The sequence below is a fragment of the Miscanthus floridulus genome, chromosome 2 (genome assembly GCF_019320115.1).
Source record: "Miscanthus floridulus cultivar M001 chromosome 2, ASM1932011v1, whole genome shotgun sequence".
In the NCBI taxonomy this organism is placed as follows: domain Eukaryota; kingdom Viridiplantae; phylum Streptophyta; class Magnoliopsida; order Poales; family Poaceae; genus Miscanthus; species Miscanthus floridulus.
In genome coordinates, this window is record NC_089581.1 from 177,582,944 (window position 1) to 177,601,385 (window position 18,442).

Genomic DNA, 18,442 nt, shown 5'->3' on the forward strand with positions numbered 1-18,442 from the left:
GCTCAGACCTCACCGCCTACACCAAGGACTCCTCGGTGCTCAGACATCACCGCCTACGCCGGGGACTCCTTGGTGCTCAGACCTCGCCGCCTACGCCGGGGACTCCTTGCTCCTCGGTGCTCAGATATCACCGCCTACGCTGGGGACTCCTCGGTGCTCAGACCTCACTGCCTACGCTGGGGACTCCTTGCTCCTCGGTGCTCGAACATCGCCGCCTATGCCAGAGACTCCTCGGTGCTCGGACCTCGCCGCCTATGCTAGGGACTCCTCGCTCCTCGATGCTCAGTCATCGCCAGCGACATTGGGGACTCCTCGCTCCTCGCTCCTCGGACATCGCCAGCGGCACCGGGGACTCCTCGCTCCTCGGTGCTCGGACATCGCCACCTACATCGGGGACTTCTCGCTCCTCGGTGCTCGGACATCGCCGCCTACGCCGGGGACTCCTCACTCCTCGGTGTTCAGTCATCGCCAGCGATGCTAGGGACTCCTTGCTCCTCAGTGCTCGGTCATTGCTAGCGACGCTGTGGACTCCTCGCTCCTCGGTTCTCGGATATCGCCATCTACACCATCATCGCCAGCGACGCCGGGGACTCCTTGCTCCTCGGTGCTCGATCATCGTTAGCGACACTGGGGACTCCTCGCTCCTCGGTGCTCGGTCATCGCCACCTACGCCGGGGACTCCTCACTCCTCGCTCCTCGGTGCTCGGTCATCATCGCCTACACCAGGGACTCCTCGCTCATCGGTGCTCGGTCATCGCCGCCTATGCCGGGGACTCCTCGCTCCTCACTTCTCGGTGCTCGGTCATCGTCGCCTATGCTAGGGACTCCTCGCTCCTCGGTGCTCGATCATCGCTGCCTACGCCGGGGACTCCTCGCTCCTTGCTCCTCGATGCTCAGTCATTGCCGCCTACGCCAGGGACTCCTCGCTTCTCGGTGCTCGATCATCACCAGCGACGCCAGGGACTTCTTGCTCCTCGATGCTCGGTCATCGTCGCCTACGTCGGAGACTCCTCGCTCCTCGATGCTCGGTCATCACCAGCTACGCCAGGGACTCCTCGGTGCTCGGATCTTGCTACCTCTCATCGGTGTGCTATCAAGCTGCTCTATGCTATTCTGATTAGGGTGCTGATCTTGGGCAGCACGTCTGGGGTCTTGATACACGTATGTCAGACGATGTCGGCAAGCTTTCAGACTTCTTTGACCCTGCTACAAGATTCATTCTTCATCTTCTAGCAGGCTCAGGGACTAAGTGGGCACATTTCACCTTGCGATGAATGTGCTTGTTCTTATCTTGAGGCTACGCTCGGGGACTGGCTGCCTGCTCGGCTGGTCTTCTACTTTATGACCCTGGCACCACGTGACTACGTCACCTACTGTCAGGCTCAGGGACTAGCTATGGGGGTATGGCCCCCAAGACATGGGCCGCACCATCAGAGGTGGCCCGGCCCATAAGATCAAGGCGTGCACGGCGCTACTAGGCGTGCATCATAAGACATTGTATAGTACCAAATAGGATACTTACCTTGTAACCCTACCTCCTCTAGAGTATATAAGGAGAGGTAGGGGTCCCCTAGCGGATAGGATCTATCAGATCAGATCTACATACATATCAATACAATACACCAAAGACACAGGACGTAGGGTATTATGTTGATCAGATGGCCTGAACCTGTCTAAATCGTTGTCTCTGCGCCTTGTGTCACCATCCGGTTCCTGATTACGCGCACCCCCACCAATAAATCTACCATCGTGGGATACCCCTCGGTGGACTGCCGACGATACCAAGTAAAAAACTACTTGGTATTTATTAACGTGTCACTTGTGTTTAAGTAGCCACCTATTATAAACCTATATCTCCTAACATTACTTTACTAGGTTGTCATCCCTAGCGATGATGCCAGAGATGCTTGTTGGTACTACACAACATTACTACTAGAATAATACTAAGTAGTTTTTTATTATTTTATGTGACTCGAAAGAATATATAAATATATGATTAAAAAGGATCTATAAGCACATAGATAATATACCATTGTAGCACTTTACCCGAAAGTATTCCAGGTATCGTTATTTCTATATTTACCACAGGGAAGGTCTATGACATATATTGATAACTTATACTATTGAAGGAGAAATAAACCATAACCATTTTTCTACTCATAACAGGGGTAAGTCATATGATAAGATATATATATGATAAGTATTGATCAATAATAATGATAAATCACTCAGAGTACTCCTTTATATGGTATTAGCATGATCAGATAGAATATTAGAGGAATAATTCCTAAGTCATTCCTAATTACAAGTCAAAGCATACATTGATTAGTATAATTATACCTAGTAGTCATTGCTAAGATCATCCTCATATCTACACATAAGAGATATTACTAAGGAAGATTAAGAACAGAGCTTGTCCTTCCTTCGTAACTGGACCCTACGTGCACCTATATTCAGGGAGTGGACTACAAAGTACTCAACAGGAGTGTCACACCGTGATCTACCATATGACTTAGAATATAAGGTGTATCCATGGATAAACAATGTATAAGCACCATGCTTACACAATGTCGACCACTCACCCTGTGCGCAGCGGAGCGACTGCTATACGAACTTATGCATGGATATAATGATAAACTATCTATACTATATAACCAAAGTAGACGATGAACATTATAACAAAGAACATAAATAAGATGAATACTAATATTGTCATAATAATTATAACTAGCATATAAAAGTAATGGAGATACAAAAGAGAGAATGATTAGGGGTTCTGTTTTCTCAAATGACTTATGCCATATGGGGAGGGCAGGGGCTGATATATATAGGCTGAAGCATCCAACATGAGCCCTTAGATCAAACCAACTTAAAGGACGACGTAAATACAACCTAAGAGGCGGTGGAGAACCGACATTGTGACGCGGAGGCTGACAGGTGGGGCCTAGGGGCCGGGCGGCCCCACTTGGCAGCCTCTCGCCCTCCACTTCGGTGTGAAGTCCTCCCGAGTATTCTAATATCTGTTTCGCTGTAGATAAGCGTAATTAAATCTAATATGTAGGTTCACCTTGATAGTTTTTTTGAATAAACCCTATAGAAATTATAGATTCATCAAAACTCATGGAATTTATTAGTTTAAACCCCTAAACCTTCATTGATGATTATATTTATACCCTTATACATGTTATATTAACGGTTTATAATGGTTGTTAACTACCGTCAACAATATCCTATGTTATGATGATTGCATAATGTTAGAAATTTTGGAAATTGCATAATGTTATAAATGCTACTCTATAAACAAATACAATTAGCTTACAGTTTTGTGTTAAAAGTCATAGAAGACGAGATGATAAAGATGATTTTGTCTAATTTCAGAAGAAATGTTTCTTGAAATAGAAGATCAAGAGCATTGAAGTACTAAAAGTATCCAATATCATCCAGAATTACTCAATATCAAGTAGAAATTTAGTCAAAATTTTTAGATATGTGACTTGCATATATTATACTCCTAGAATGATCGAGCAAGCATGAAGCTGCTAAATGTCAAGCATTGAAGCTAAGACATGTAAGAATGGATAGAAATAAGAACATTTAAAGTTTCTCTTGAAGAAGTACTTAAATCATTTGCTTATAGATTTGTTGCTTTTAAAATTCATATCATGAAGTATTGATAGTAGTGGTGGTGGTGCTTTAAGTTTTAATTCCTATTGAATTAAGTGGATTATGTAAACTTGTAGAAGAGTTAATGGTTACTTTATTAGCTTGAAGACTAATATGAAGTTCTTAGTTGCAATTTTTATTTACAATAATATATATTAATCTTGCATGGAAAGAATTAGATTTATATGTTTTATATATAAATAATTGTCTATTGTCTATCAAAACAAACTTTGCATTAATTTTATCCACAAAGAAGCCTCAATTAACCATAATGGTTATATAGTTCTCTATGCACTACTACCATGTAGGTAGAAAGGAAACTGAATTTCTAGAAGCATATGAACCATTGGACTATACTAGCATATTAATTGATCTTAGAAGGATCAATTTAGTCAAGAAATAGTATAATCCATAAAGTAAGTATTTAATACTTTAGCCCAAGAACTAGAAGTTTAAAACCTACCCTTAATATGTTGTTGTACACTGAATAGTGCACTTGATATGTGAATTTTATGTTAGAACTAATGAATACCAGAAGTATAATTGGATTCTATGGAATATTATAAATGATTATTCATAGATGATAATGTTTGTAGCAGATTACAGCTTAAAGTAATTATAACATAAAAAGGGGGAGGAATTTTGGGTGAAGGCATAAGAAAATGTGGGTAATATATATTTAATAGGCATAGCCTTCCTAAATCTATATTTAATAGGCATATATCAGGACTTGAAGTCCTATCCATGTCCCTTTCGGCCGAGTTAACTTTCTCTACGTTGCACTAATTGCAAACAAGCATGTAGCTTTGCATTTTGTTGTTATCTATTACGTTGGGTTGAATACCAACATTCCATATTACACTAGAATGTGTATCGCTATGTTATTCTCCTATCAAGCTGCAACTATCTCCACTCATGCATGAATATTAGCATAGCAACTATAGTTGTACTAGTAGCTACCTTTGCACTTTCCTCATAATTAAATTGGCTAGCTAGCACGCTATGTCTATATAGTTCTCATTGAACCAAGGAATAATTTTCTTTCTCAATGCATCGTATGCATAAGCAATAGATTAGTCTAGGGCCAAGCAGCCTAAGATCAAGGGGAGCGAGTTAATATGAAATTTGCTCAACGAAGGCTAACACAATTGATGGGACGAATAATTGTTGAATTAATATGGTGGATAACACACTTATGATGATTTGGAATTTATGAAGAAAAGATATTTGGAGAATTTTGCATTAATGGCAATTAGAAAGTCTAAAAGAAATTTCATGTGAGTTTGAATGTTGTGTATTCTATATTTTTGAAGTATATTGTCCATTTTTTATATATGAGTACTTGAATCAATTATTTTGGCTAAACAATAAAGAAGCTAGACAATAAAATAGTTTTCTAAACTATGATATGTGCAAATCAGAGGGAGAACATCCCTGAGTTTGTAGTAATGCTAAACATTCTTAAGTGTACTTTATTTATTCTAGCTAGCTACATTAATGAATAATAACCCCGTGTTTAAATATGTGCGTTAATATTTCTCATAAATCTCTATCATAGCATATATGAATGGGTCTCCACTTATACTTATAGATATATGAATTCGAATTATTTTAAGCCCATCATAGGAGATATCTTTTGAAGTATACTATTAAAGATCTAATATTGGAATTAGGGGGAGAGAAAGCCTATGTTGAATGCCAAATATTATTTCCATGGTAGGAAAATGATCTTAAGAGAAAATATTTCTTAAAGTTTGAAATATGAATAGTATCACGCACTAAATCAAACAATAGTTTGACTAATGCTCTTATAAAGCATAAAGCGGAACATATGTCAGATATTTTTGAAAATGAGAGGAGTAACTTGAAGTTATATACCAGAAGTTGTGTTTACTAGTAGTAAATAAAATATTGTATACTATGAAGCTAAAATCTATGGAGACATCTGTGGGTTCTAGTTTAGTGTATACTTGTTGAATAGAAATAAAATGAAACTTCTCCATTCTCATGAAGAAAACACCTCATGAAGAAGGTTCACCACCTCATGAAGAGGATCATAATGAAGATGAAATCCAATACACTAGGCACGCACATTATTAGTGTTGGGTATGTAGAACAATAAATCATCTCTTGTTTGGGACATGACAAAGAGATAGAATAATCTCACATTATGAGAATATTGGGATAAAATAATAGTTGTCGACAATATTAACTCTATAATTGTAAATATTTCTCTTATGAGAACCTAGATCTAAAAACAAAATCCAAAGTCGCTTGTAGCGATTATATCGGGTTAATAAAGAAAGCAATTGAGGTTGAATCTCCTACTAGGAAGAAATAAATGTTCTGCTATATCTCTGACAAATGAAATGAATGAATATAAAATATGCAGTTAGTAAGTGGATTATGAAAATTCATATAGTTCCTGAAGAATAGAAATCGTAACATATGAAAATTAAATCTCATATTAAGTATTAAGAAGAATATATTCCAGTATGAATATTGAAATCTCGAGAGGAGCTTGTCCTAGAAGGAATAGAGTCATCAAATAACTTTATATTTAATAACACTATCTCATTATGTATATTTTAGAATAATCTCTCATGCAGTAGAGAATATATCTCATTGAAGAGAAATGTAATTCATCGAAAATAAGAACATCCTTGAAGGAACTAATCCATAAAGGATTTACCAGTCGATTCTTTAATAAACATCATTGATCCCCTAAAGTAAATATAGACCCAAGAGAAAGAAAATGAGGAATCTTAAACACCATGAAGGTGTCATATAAACACTCAGAAAGTAAATATCAAAAGCTAGCAAATGAAGTGTTGATATCCTCTAAATACCATAGAAGGTATAAGAATAATAGTGATTTTGGCAATTGAATTATCCCCTAAATGCCAAATATAAGACTGGATTTATTATTTAGTGGTACAATTAAAATTCTGAAGATTTGAGGAACATATAATTTGAAAATCCACTAAGGAAGAATTATAAGTATTCAAACTCTAGTATAAGTTTGATACACTATCTAGAAGATATTGAATATTGTAACTTATTTACCCCATAATTCTTTGAAAGGATTTATTACTCTGAAGGATAAATTTTATTTGTTTTGTACAACTAATAAGTGGTTATTTATGCATGAAGCATATTGCTCTTGTTTACTCATATTATAATTCATTGAAGAATGATAAGCCAACATTTTAGTATTATGGTACAACATACTATTATTAAGCACATATTTATGAAAAAGTATGGACTGAACAATAAAGTTCAAATGATGGCTTTATAAGGGGGAGCAATTTGAGTAAATCTACCTTGAAGGTAATTAAAACCACTAGAATTACAAATATTATGTAAATCATATTTGCTAAAACATTGAAGTTTATGCATAGATCATGAAGATAAATATCTATTTAGAAAGAATAGAATATCCTGAAGAATACATGACCAAAAAAGTTAAATGTTGTACTTTTTTTTCCTATGTGAGTTTTTACTTGAAGGTTTCTCACGCAAGGTTTTCAATGAGACAACACGTGCAATGCAATTAACGAATGCGATGTACTCTTTTCTCCAAGAACCGTTTTTTTCACTGGATTTTTTATAGAGTTTTTAATGAGACATGTGCATATCGTGGTAATCGTCCAAGAGGGAGTGTTGTAAAACATACGGACTCTATCCTAGAAGGAAATGAGATGGAGGAATCTTGATCCTAGTCTGTTTGTATGTTGGTTCTTACCAAAACTCTTAGGTCTTAACATGACTATATATATGTGGGAGATTTATGTTGTAATCACCAATATTGAGAGGAATAAAGAATAGTCTTCCTATCTTTTATGTCTATGTATTCTATTTTTATCCACTATGTTGATCATAAGAGACGATGAGGGAAAAATTCTAACCGTTAACAACATTTTTTTTATAACAGTGTCGAGCTACACATTTGAAACGTTTACATGGGTCAGTGTTTCTGATTTAATTTACCGTTTCCGGCCGTTATCGATGTGTATCCGACCGAATTGTGTCGTTCCCAACATCACGAATATCCCGTTTCTGTTTTCCGGACGGAGTATTCTCTATTCTGTTTTCGTTTTTCTATAAAAATATGAAAACAAAAATGGTTAGAACGTTTTCTCGACCGTTTTCGTCACTACCGCGACTCTGTTCTGCCGTGGGGGAGAGGAGAAAGGCGTTGACGCGCGGGCCCGGAATGTCAAAGAAACCAAGAGAGAGGGAGCGGATTAGGAGATGCTGGGCTGCCTGCCAGCTCTTGGGCCAAGCACGCCAGGCCGAGCTGAACGGGCTCGACCCAAGCACAACAGAAGAAGGGGCGCTGGGGAGGTAGCGGCCAGGAGCTGGCCGGGAGAAAGCCAGGCCGGCCCAAACGTAGAAAGAAAAGGAAAGAAGGATCGGGCTGAGCCAAGAGAGAGAGAGAGCAGGCCGTCAGATAAGCTCGAAGCGTTTCTCCTAAAAGAAAGATAAGCTCGAAGCGTTTTTATAGTTTTCTATAAACATATTCAAAACATATAAGTTTTCAAAAACTTTTCAAACTCAAAAGGTATTTTTAAAAAATTACTTTTATGAAACATAACTTTGAACTCTTTTTTTTAAAAAAAACATAAAACATAACCATTACTTATTCGAGTTTTAGAAATCCATTTTTTTCAGACAAAAAACTTGTGCAAAAAAATATGAATACGATAACGGACGCTCATTCACTTGTTTTTTTTAAAGACCACATTTTTATTCTTTGAATTATCAACATGTTAAGTCTCATTCGTTGCTTGGCTAGAATCATGTTGAGATAGAGCATGATTTTAGGGGAAAATATGAAACTAATTTAATAATTTTTCATGCTAAAGCAAAATTTCTATGAATTTCCTAAGGTCAAACCAGGTTTTATGGTTCTTTAATTGCATTATTTTTCCATAAAATTGTTTTGGATAGGTTTTCTGAAACCATTTTTATGAAATTTTGGATATTTTAAAATATAGTTTTATTTTTATCTTCCCAAACTTTTAATTTAATATGATTTACACGCCACTCAGCTAAAGTCAGGAAAAAATATTATTAAAATTATCTATGACGCAAATCAAATGGTTTTAAAATATAGAGGAGGTAAAAAAACTAATTTTATAGATGAAGTAGGGAGCGGACGGGCTGTAGCTCTGTCGGTATGGGTGAGATAGGATTCTTGATCTGCGTGAGAAAATCATCTTGTATATCTTAAGTAGAATGTTTGGGAACTGCCTAGCACCCAACAGAGAGTTTTTAGATGAAGTAGGGAATGCGTGAGAAAGTCATCTTATATATCTTAAGCAGAATGCTTGGGGACTGCCTAGCACCCCGCAGAGGATTTTTAGACAAAATAGGGAAATTGGACGATCGTGAAAGTAATAAAAAAAACTTAGCGCTGATTGATCGACGGAGGACTCTTCGACCGATGATTCCCCTCCCGTCGAGAGCGAAATCAACTAGTAGAACCCGAAAAGAGAAACGGTCAGCTACCCTACCCACCCTCCTGTGCGAGTCGTGACTCTTGCGTCGTCTTCCCGCCGCTCGTGAAGCGCGACCAGCCTCGTTTAATTCCGAACAGCACGCGCCATGCGGCAGGCCCCCACTTGCATGCATTGTTCCTGCCTTCCTGGTGGGGGCAGCGCAACTAGGCGGCTGGCTGGCTGCCAGGGTTTATGGCGGGCGGCACCGGGCCTCACGAGCGCGTACGGCCGGCGGACAGCGAGCCGTGCCGTGCGTGAGCGAGAGGCCCTCCTCTCATGTCTCCTGTTCCAAGGAGAGCAGCCAGCAGCCGAGCGCGCGCGCCGCGGCCGGGGAAACAGCGCTCGGTCGCGTCCTCGTGATCAGCAGTGACGTTTTGGCGCCACTGGGGGCGTGCCCGGCCACTGGTTCCCCGGAAAGGGACGCGCGGGACGGGAGGGCCTCCCCACTTGCGCGCGTTCCCCTCGCGCGAGCCCTTCCCTTATCGCGTCGTCCGTCCACCCGCCTCCCAAGTGGCCTCCCCAACTTGCAGCCCTGTTGTTGTTGATCCAGGATCACGACAGCAGCGCCCTGAACGACGACAGGCTGCATCAATCTTTCTTTTTCCCTGTCCCTTTTATTACTTTCGTGGTGATTTACCTGCATACGTTCGTTCGGTTGAAAATTAACCCGCGCGTGGCCGTAGAAGAATCGCCTCCTACCTGGCTGTCGCTGGGAGTAGTCTAAGTATAGCTTAGCTATACACATCTACTGCTCCTCGTTGTCCACCCGTTGCTGTAGGATTTCGTGCAGTATCTAGCCAATCTGACCATAAAAAGCGCAGAGATGAATTGATGTTTTTCCCCTTCGGCAACGTGATGGATTGATGCTCTTCTTGCGCTTCCATTGGTCAATTGACTGAGCTGTGAGCTCTTGTTTTTCAGCGAATAATTCCATCGTGTACTCATGTGCGTGCGTGAAAGAAGAACGCTGAACACACTCTTCGTTTGTTGGTTTCAGCCAGTCCAAACCAGCCAATCAACAGTATTTTTCTCTCACAATAAACTAGCACCAGCCAGCTCAAACCAGCCCAACCAACGAACAGACTGACTAGCTCGATCGATAGGCCGAAGGGACCCGTTAGATTCCAGCCGTTGTAATACAAAGTTGCATCACACTGGCTTGCTAACAGGACAATCATGGCTGGAAAGAGACCGCGTTTGTTAACCAGCTTTGTCGCTAACAGGGAGCCGGTAGAACCTCCTTTGTGCCTGTCATGGTCCGTGCATACGATTCAAATATATATATATATATATATATATATATATATATATATATATATATATATATATATATATATATATATATATATATATATATATATATATATATATATAGAACTACTATCCGCTGGCTACAAAATAACTTATTATATAGTCACTTTGAGTTACGATAATTACTATGTTAATTTACGAGATTATAGTAACTCCTTACTAAGTGGTTTACTATAATGTTATGGTAAATATCTTCATGTGTTATAGGAACCCAACTATCGTAAATACGTATTGACATTATCGTAAATTAGTATATAAAATTATCGTAAATGGAGGTGGCTACAGAATAACTTATTTTGTAGCTAGCTACTGAATATATATATATATATATATATATATATATATATATATATATATATATATATATATATATATATATATATATATATTCACTAGATGAGTGCACGTGCGTTGCAACGGGTACAACATAAATTGAATGAGATGTTTGTTAGCCAAGTCAAAATCAAGAATATATCCATTCAATTTTTCACGTGTATTATACCATGATAATGTCTAGAAACATATTCATTATCGTAATGAATCTGAAGTAAAAGCTAGGCTTAGAGCTTGTTGTCTGAAAGTTACGACAAACATCAATTGCCTCAAAGGCTGAAAATTTATTGTTAGACATCGAATTGAATTTATTCATGCTCTGCCTTGCCCAAAACATGTATACTCGGACTTACAATATCCTAGCCCACATGAGGCATGGCAACAATTCATTTTTTTGGAAAAAAAATATTTGTTGTCAACACGCAACGCGAAGGACGACGATCGAGATTTGGATCACGATCATGATCATTACGTGGTGATATTCCAATAAATTTCTTTCTCTTCCCATAATTCTCTTTCCGTTGTATTCCATTTTTTCTACTTGCCTTCCAGCGTCTCCATGCAGTGATTATTTGCCTGCCGGTGATTCCGTGAGTTTTATTCCATTTTATTTACTTGCCTTCCAGTGTCTCCATGTGGTGATTATTTGCCTTCCGGATATGAATCGCATGAGTGTTTTGGTCCTACGGGATAGATATTGATAATCCATATGTTTTAGTTGTAGAGATTAAGTTAGTAGGTGGTGAAAGATTAACAATCATAAAGGGACTGGATCACGACGATGGAAAGCAACAACATTGGGCACGAGGGGTGATATAAAAATGGACATCCATAGGGCAAGCACGGTGTGGGGTTATATATAAACTCATCTCGACCAACTTGGCTTACTTGCCTCCCCTATTCTATATGCTCCACTTTCATTACATTACAATGCTAGTTGTTGAGAAATCTATAGATGAAAACATATACAGTATCTCTGAACAGTTGAGCCCCTTCCCCCTCTTTACTTAATTAACCACCTCCTCTTGGATAAAGATTAATTTGCAGTGTTGCTTGCCCACTTGCTCTTAACATGCATCTTTTTAATATTACAGTGATATAGTATATCATCCATTTTTCTTTCTAATAAATATCTCTTGCCGTCCCTTCTGATATATACTCCCCGGCAACTCTCAACAATCATATATGGGCCACTGAACCCTCGCAACTTATGCAGCAAAGTTAGATTTAAACCTCTCAATCCTATGCATGCATCATTCTACAATGGTTGCACATTTTTTTTATGTTAGAAGGCACTCACTTCTTCCTAAAATATAGGTTATTTTAGTTTTGTGCTAAGTTACAATTTTTTTAAAAAAACCATCATTATCTCCACAACGTCAAAATAATTTCATTAAGTCCGCCACATAATATTGTTTTTACTTGTTAGTGCATTTTTGTGTCCATTGTAGACATTTATATCATAACATGCATTTATTTAAATTTGATCAAACAGAAGAAGAAAAAAATGACTTGGCACAAGACCAAAATGTCATACATCTTGGAGAATGGATGGAGCAGCTGGGCAACTGTTGCATACATAGATATGACACAGTCATATAGATGACTAATTCTAACCCTTATCAAATGTCTACAATCAAACCTGTGTTATGTAATCAATTTTTAGATATTATTTTTTTCAAATCGAACCCATCCACTTCAACATCACATAAAACAACCATGTGTTCTACTGCATAGTACTTCTACCGCGAGGTACATGAGCCCCCATGCATGGAAATAAACATGAAGGGAGATGAAATTCAAGAATATCTCGTGTTGAGTTTATATATCACTTTTTCTTCCTAATTTATCGAAAAAAATCAAGAAGCTGGCAATGCCCCCCTCCCCGCAAAACTGCAACTTGGGTTGAGTCTATATCAATTTTTCTTCCTAATTTATCGAAAAGATCAAGAAAGCTGGCAACGCCCTCCCCCAAAAATGCAACTTGTGCTAGCTGAAATGTAGACCCCACTTAAAGATGATTTAGTTGAATTAATTAAAGAGGGAGCACAATTAAAGTGAGCACACAACTGGATACATACGCAACAGTGCGAGCCAGGACAAGTTGGCGCACCTTTGCTATATAAATGCCTAAATGCCAATACCCTCCATCAACCTCTCTTCACTATCCCCAACCCGCCCGTCGCCGCAATAAATTCCACCGCACACACGAGAGACGAGACCAGCAGACGAAGGCAGCTAACCAGGGTAGGACAAGCGCAGCCGCAAAGATGCCGTGCATCCAGGCGTCCGGCCCCGGCAGCATGCCGCACCAGCACCACGGCCGAGTCCTGGCGGGCGTCGGGTGCGCGGCGGAGGTGGCCGCGGCCGGGATGCGGTGCGGGGCGCACGACGGCGAGGTGCCCGCGGAGGCGGCGCGGCACCACGAGCACGCGGCTCTGGGGCCCGGGCGGTGCTGCTCCGCGGTGGTGCAGCACGTGGCGGCGCCCGCGGCGGCGGTGTGGTCCGTGGTGCGGCGCTTCGACCAGCCGCAGGCGTACAAGCGGTTCGTGCGCAGCTGCGCGCTGCTGGCGGGGGACGGCGGCGTGGGCACGCTCCGCGAGGTGCGCGTGGTGTCGGGCCTCCCCGCGGCGTCCAGCCGCGAGCGCCTGGAGATCCTGGACGACGAGAGCCACGTGCTGAGTTTCCGCGTCGTCGGCGGCGAGCACCGGCTCCAGAACTACCTCTCCGTCACCACCGTGCACCCGTGCCCGGCCGCGCTCGACGCTGCCACCGTCGTCGTGGAGTCGTACGTGGTGGACGTGCCGCCAGGCAACACCCCCGAGGACACCTGAGTGTTCGTCGACACCATCGTCAAGTGCAACCTCCAGTCGCTGGCCACCACCGCCGAGAAGCTCGCAGCCGTGGAGGCGTGAGGAGGGACTCCATCTCCATGGGTGATCGATGGTTTTTCCGGGGAGGAGGGATACGTGTTTCTACGGCGCGTGAGCTTTTTTTTCCTTCTTCTCTTTCTTCTTTCTTTGAATTTTTCACGTTAGTGCCCCTCTTGGTTATGGTTATTATTTTTTTTCTCGTTGTTGCGAGAGACACACGGCCCTGCTCCGTCCCTAGCTAGTCCCTTGTCCAAGGATTCAAGAGATCAGATGACAAGTATAAACCGGTAGAGATCTAAGTTCCGGCGCACGCTCGATTCCTCTGTATATATGTTCATGATAATAGATGTGGTTTTTGGAAAAGCACAAAACATACCAGATTATTATATGTGTCCTTTGGCAAGTTTTGATCTAAGGCCCCGTTTAGATCCAATTTTTTTTTTTTTGGATTTTGGCTACTGTAGCACTTTTGTTTGTATTTAGCAATTAGTGTCTAATTATGGACTAATTAGGTTTAAAAGTTTCGTCTCGCGATTTCTCATCCAACTGTGCAATTAGTTTTTTTTCGTCTACATTTAGTATTTCATGCATGTGCCGCAAGATTCGATGTGACAAGTACTGCATAAAATTTTTTTGGAATCTAAACAGACCCTAAATGTAACAAATGTGATGCATGGGTAGCAATATCTAGTGTACTGTGATGAGCACACAAATAAATGACGAAGAGCTTCATGCTTACATTATCGAGCTTGTAGGAAGTGATGAGAAAGTAAGGGCGTGTCCTTTGCTACCGGAGAAAGGACTAAAGACTAAATTTTAGTTTCAATTAGTTCATTGGAACCGAACACTAGAGACTAAAATATAGACTAGGTACTAAAATACAGTAGTCCTTTAGGCATTGTTAATTGAGACTAAACAGCCCATACCTCTCACTCTCTCTTCTCCCTCGCAGTCTCTCTCCTTCTCTTTAGTCATTTTTAATCCCTGAGAATAAACACCATTTTAGTTTGTGTTTTAGTTTCTATTTTAGTCTTTAGTTCTAAGACCTGAGAAAAGAACACGCCCTAAGTAGTAACACTTGTTTCATTTGCTAACCCGGCCAGCAAGTCTATTTGTTGCCACTCTTTCATGTAAGCGCGTTGCGCCCTTGTTTGATTTGCGAACCCAGGCCCCGTTCGCTGGTCTAAAACTTGGCTGAAACTGGCTGAAAACACTGTTCCGGCTGAATTGTTGTGAGAGAAAAATACTGTTTCTACTGAAAAAAAAGCCGAACAAACTGAATATGGGGTAAGCCGAACAGAGCCAAAAGTCTATTTCTCTCTACTCTTCTATGCTAAGTAATCGATGGGCGAACAAATTAAAGCTACCTTGCCAAAAGGAAGCAGGCGGAGGAGCATATCTAGCTGCCAAACATGGAGCACTGAGCTACTCCCGGTGTCCTGTAATACAGTATCTTTTAGTATTCAAAATTTATCTTTAAATACAATATATTTTAGAGGGTAAAAAATAATTTTATATTAAATACTTTTTATTTATCAACCAATCACCATTAATTATGGTGATAATAACGTCTGATTAGAAAATAAAATAAGGGTATATATGTCTTATATTCTCTCTTAATTTATCTTATAATTCCTAGAATGCATTTGCCTGAGCAGCCGATCACGCGGAAAAGAAAGGAAGCAAGGTGTTTATGAGATCGATCACGGCTAGGCGTACGTAACATAACAGTGAGCTGACCTTAGTTTGAATGATCTAGAATACGGCCCTGTTCGTTTGAGCTACTTTTCAATCATAGAATAATATTTTTCTTTCACAACATTTCAGCATAAGCATAAGCTAAATTTCAGCATAAGCGAACAGGACCTGCAATACTAAATGTATACACAACAGCATCTACTATAAACTAGAGATTATGCATAGTATAGTGTTGGGGACCAAATACTTGGGTACCCAAAGAGAAGGAGCTAATAATCATCAAACGTTGAAGCTTCCGAACAAATAAGAACACGACTATACCTCTTGCCCAACGACCGAGGGTTAACTCCGTCTTGTCCGACCCCAAAGGATGGCTCCACCTCACTCGACCCCTGAGGGCTGGCTCCGCCTCGCCCGACCCTCGAGGGCTGACTCCGCCTCGCCCGACGTCTGAAGGCAGATTCTGCCTCGTCCGAGGGCTGGCTCCGCCTCGTCCGATGTCTGAGGGCAGACTCCATCTCGCCCGACCCTCAGGGGCTGGCTCCGTCTTGCCCGACGTCGGAGGGCTAGCTCCGCTTCGCCCGACGTCTGAGGGGCACCCAACGTCTGAGGGCATACTCCGCCTCGCCCGACGTCCAAGGGCTCGCTTCGCCTCGCCTGACGTCTGAGGACAGACTCCGCCTCGCTCGATGTCTGAGGGCTAGCTCCGCCTCACCCGACGACTGCGCGCTACTCCTTCATAACTACGCACGCAGATAAAGCGGGGCACTCAAGTCAACCGTAATATCAAGGACCATATCCTGCATGCCTACAGGAAAGTACCGTCAGGATATGACAAGACGGGCGCTTTAAGCCGTTCTAGGCATGTCAAAGCCCAAATAGTATCGTGGGCGCCGATATTTGTCTTACAGTGTTATGGGCGCCGGCATTTGCCCTCGGGCATAGATCCTGACGGAAGCATACAACAACTGCTACGGTCTAGGAGGAAACTCATATCATCTACAGTAATGGACATGGGGTCATTGCGCCGTCTGCTCCCCATAGGATTGTGATTCAACACCCTGGTCCATCGCGCCACCCACCGAGGCGGGATGGGACGTGACCACTTGCTGACAAAGCTAGAGCACGGCCCTATCAGGATCAGCGGACATACACCAAGCATGGAGCTATCCCTAGCATCGTCCACCGTGTCAGCGGGGCTCGCTCAGAGGAAAAGAAAGACCCGACATCTTTGAAGGACCTCCTTGGCCTCTGGTTCTTTTTCTTTCTCCTATCTGTAATCCTTGCTTCCCCTTAGTCTATAAAAGGAGAGGCAGGACACCCCACTAAGGGGACCGATCGATTCAACACACCACGCATCACATCACACATAGCTAAGCAGTAGCCAAGCTCTCAGCACCCGTTCGACCTTTTCATCACAGGCTTGAGACCTGTCCCTCTCTCGCCCATTTGTACCCCATACTATGAACTTTTTAGTGCAAATAACACGAGCAGCAACCATGAACTGGATGTAGGGATATTCTGCCTGAACCAGTATAAACCTTGTATCTTTTTAGCACACCATCTGGGCCAAACGTGCAATAATACAAATTTACTCAAAACACCGATAATTGGCGTGTCAGGTAGGGGACCTTTGCGTGTTCCGACATCAACACTAGGCCACGAATGGCTAGCCATGGTATTAGCTAGGTCATAGGCGCACACATGCGCTTTGGGGACCTAGACTTCATCATCATGGTGGGAGGAGAGTTGGCATTGGCTCACGCCGCCATTCGACCTCTCCTCAACATCGACCTCGACTACGAGAGGCTTAAGCGCCAGCTCAATGTCTCCCTGGGACCCCAGCCATCTAGGGAGGACTCGCGCCGCCTTACCTTCTCTGACGCCAATGACATGGCATGGCTCGCCGAAGGGGAACCCCTCTCTTCAAAACATCCCATGCAGAGTGCCCCGATAGCGCTTCTATTCAGTCTCCGCAACGCCGCGGTGACCGTTAGCCACCTTGTGGCACAACGCATGGTTCCACCTCCCACAAATGATGAATTTGTGGGGTGATTGAACACGTCATAGAATCTTTCCACGACCTCCTGGCAGAGGAGCTAGGGACGCCCTCTGGCTCTGACTCTAGCAGGGAAAGCCATCACCCCTCTCATGAATGCTTCATGATGGGTACCCCCGAGGGGCACATTGAAAGCGTCAGCAAGGGGGAGGCTACCCCAACAAATGACCTTGCCAACGAGGCTAAGAGGGAGACAGCGGCCCCACCACATATGCTGATGTAGCAGCTGAAAGCCCGACACCGAGAGATTGAGGAAGCGTGACTCCAGTTCAAGCAGGAATGCGCAAAGCTCGATCAGGAGATTGAACGTTGTGGAGACCATGGGCGCGCCCGTGCCATGGGTCGCGACATGAACCGGAGGATCATCGCTGACGATGAAGCCCTCCCTCACTTCACCCAGGCAAGCTAGAACATCACTGCCACTATGGCCTTGCTCCATGGCCTTCTAGAGGTCGTGACGCCTGAGGATCATCATGCCCATCATGAGATTCGCATGCTGCTTGAGCGGGCGACGACGCAGCAGGCCAAAAGCTTGTTGTCTCGGCGACGCGAGCTCGATGCTAGCCAGCGCATGCCCTTGGAGCGTCCTAGCAGGGATGCGTCGATTCACCAAGAACCACAAGGAAGTAGGCAACACACCACGGTCCTAGTGCGTCAGCGTCTTGGCCGCAACCATGACGCACGCAACACCCTCGACGCCCACCGATGCGCCTACGATGATCCGAGAGAGGGAACCAGACACGGCTATCACCCTCGTCGTGGCAGACGCTACGACAGTGGCGAGGACCAAAGCCCGAGCCTCGGCCTCCCGGGGTCTCAGGCCTTCGGCCGACACATCCTCAACGCTGCATTCCTATCAAGGTACCGACCACCAACCAATATCCCAAAGTACTCTGAGGAAACAAACCTCGGACTATGGCTCAAAGACTATCGACTTGCCTGCCAAGCCGGTGGTGCAGATAATGACAATTTCATTATCCACAACCTTCCGCTGTTCTTAG

At 42.7% G+C, this 18,442-nt stretch overlaps 1 pseudogene; it reads left to right on the top strand.

The window, feature by feature from the left end:
• The first annotated feature begins 12,986 nt into the window (after positions 1–12,986).
• LOC136540824 (abscisic acid receptor PYL4-like) lies at positions 12,987–14,189 on the top strand (annotated as a pseudogene).
• The last annotated feature ends 4,253 nt before the right edge of the window (positions 14,190–18,442 follow it).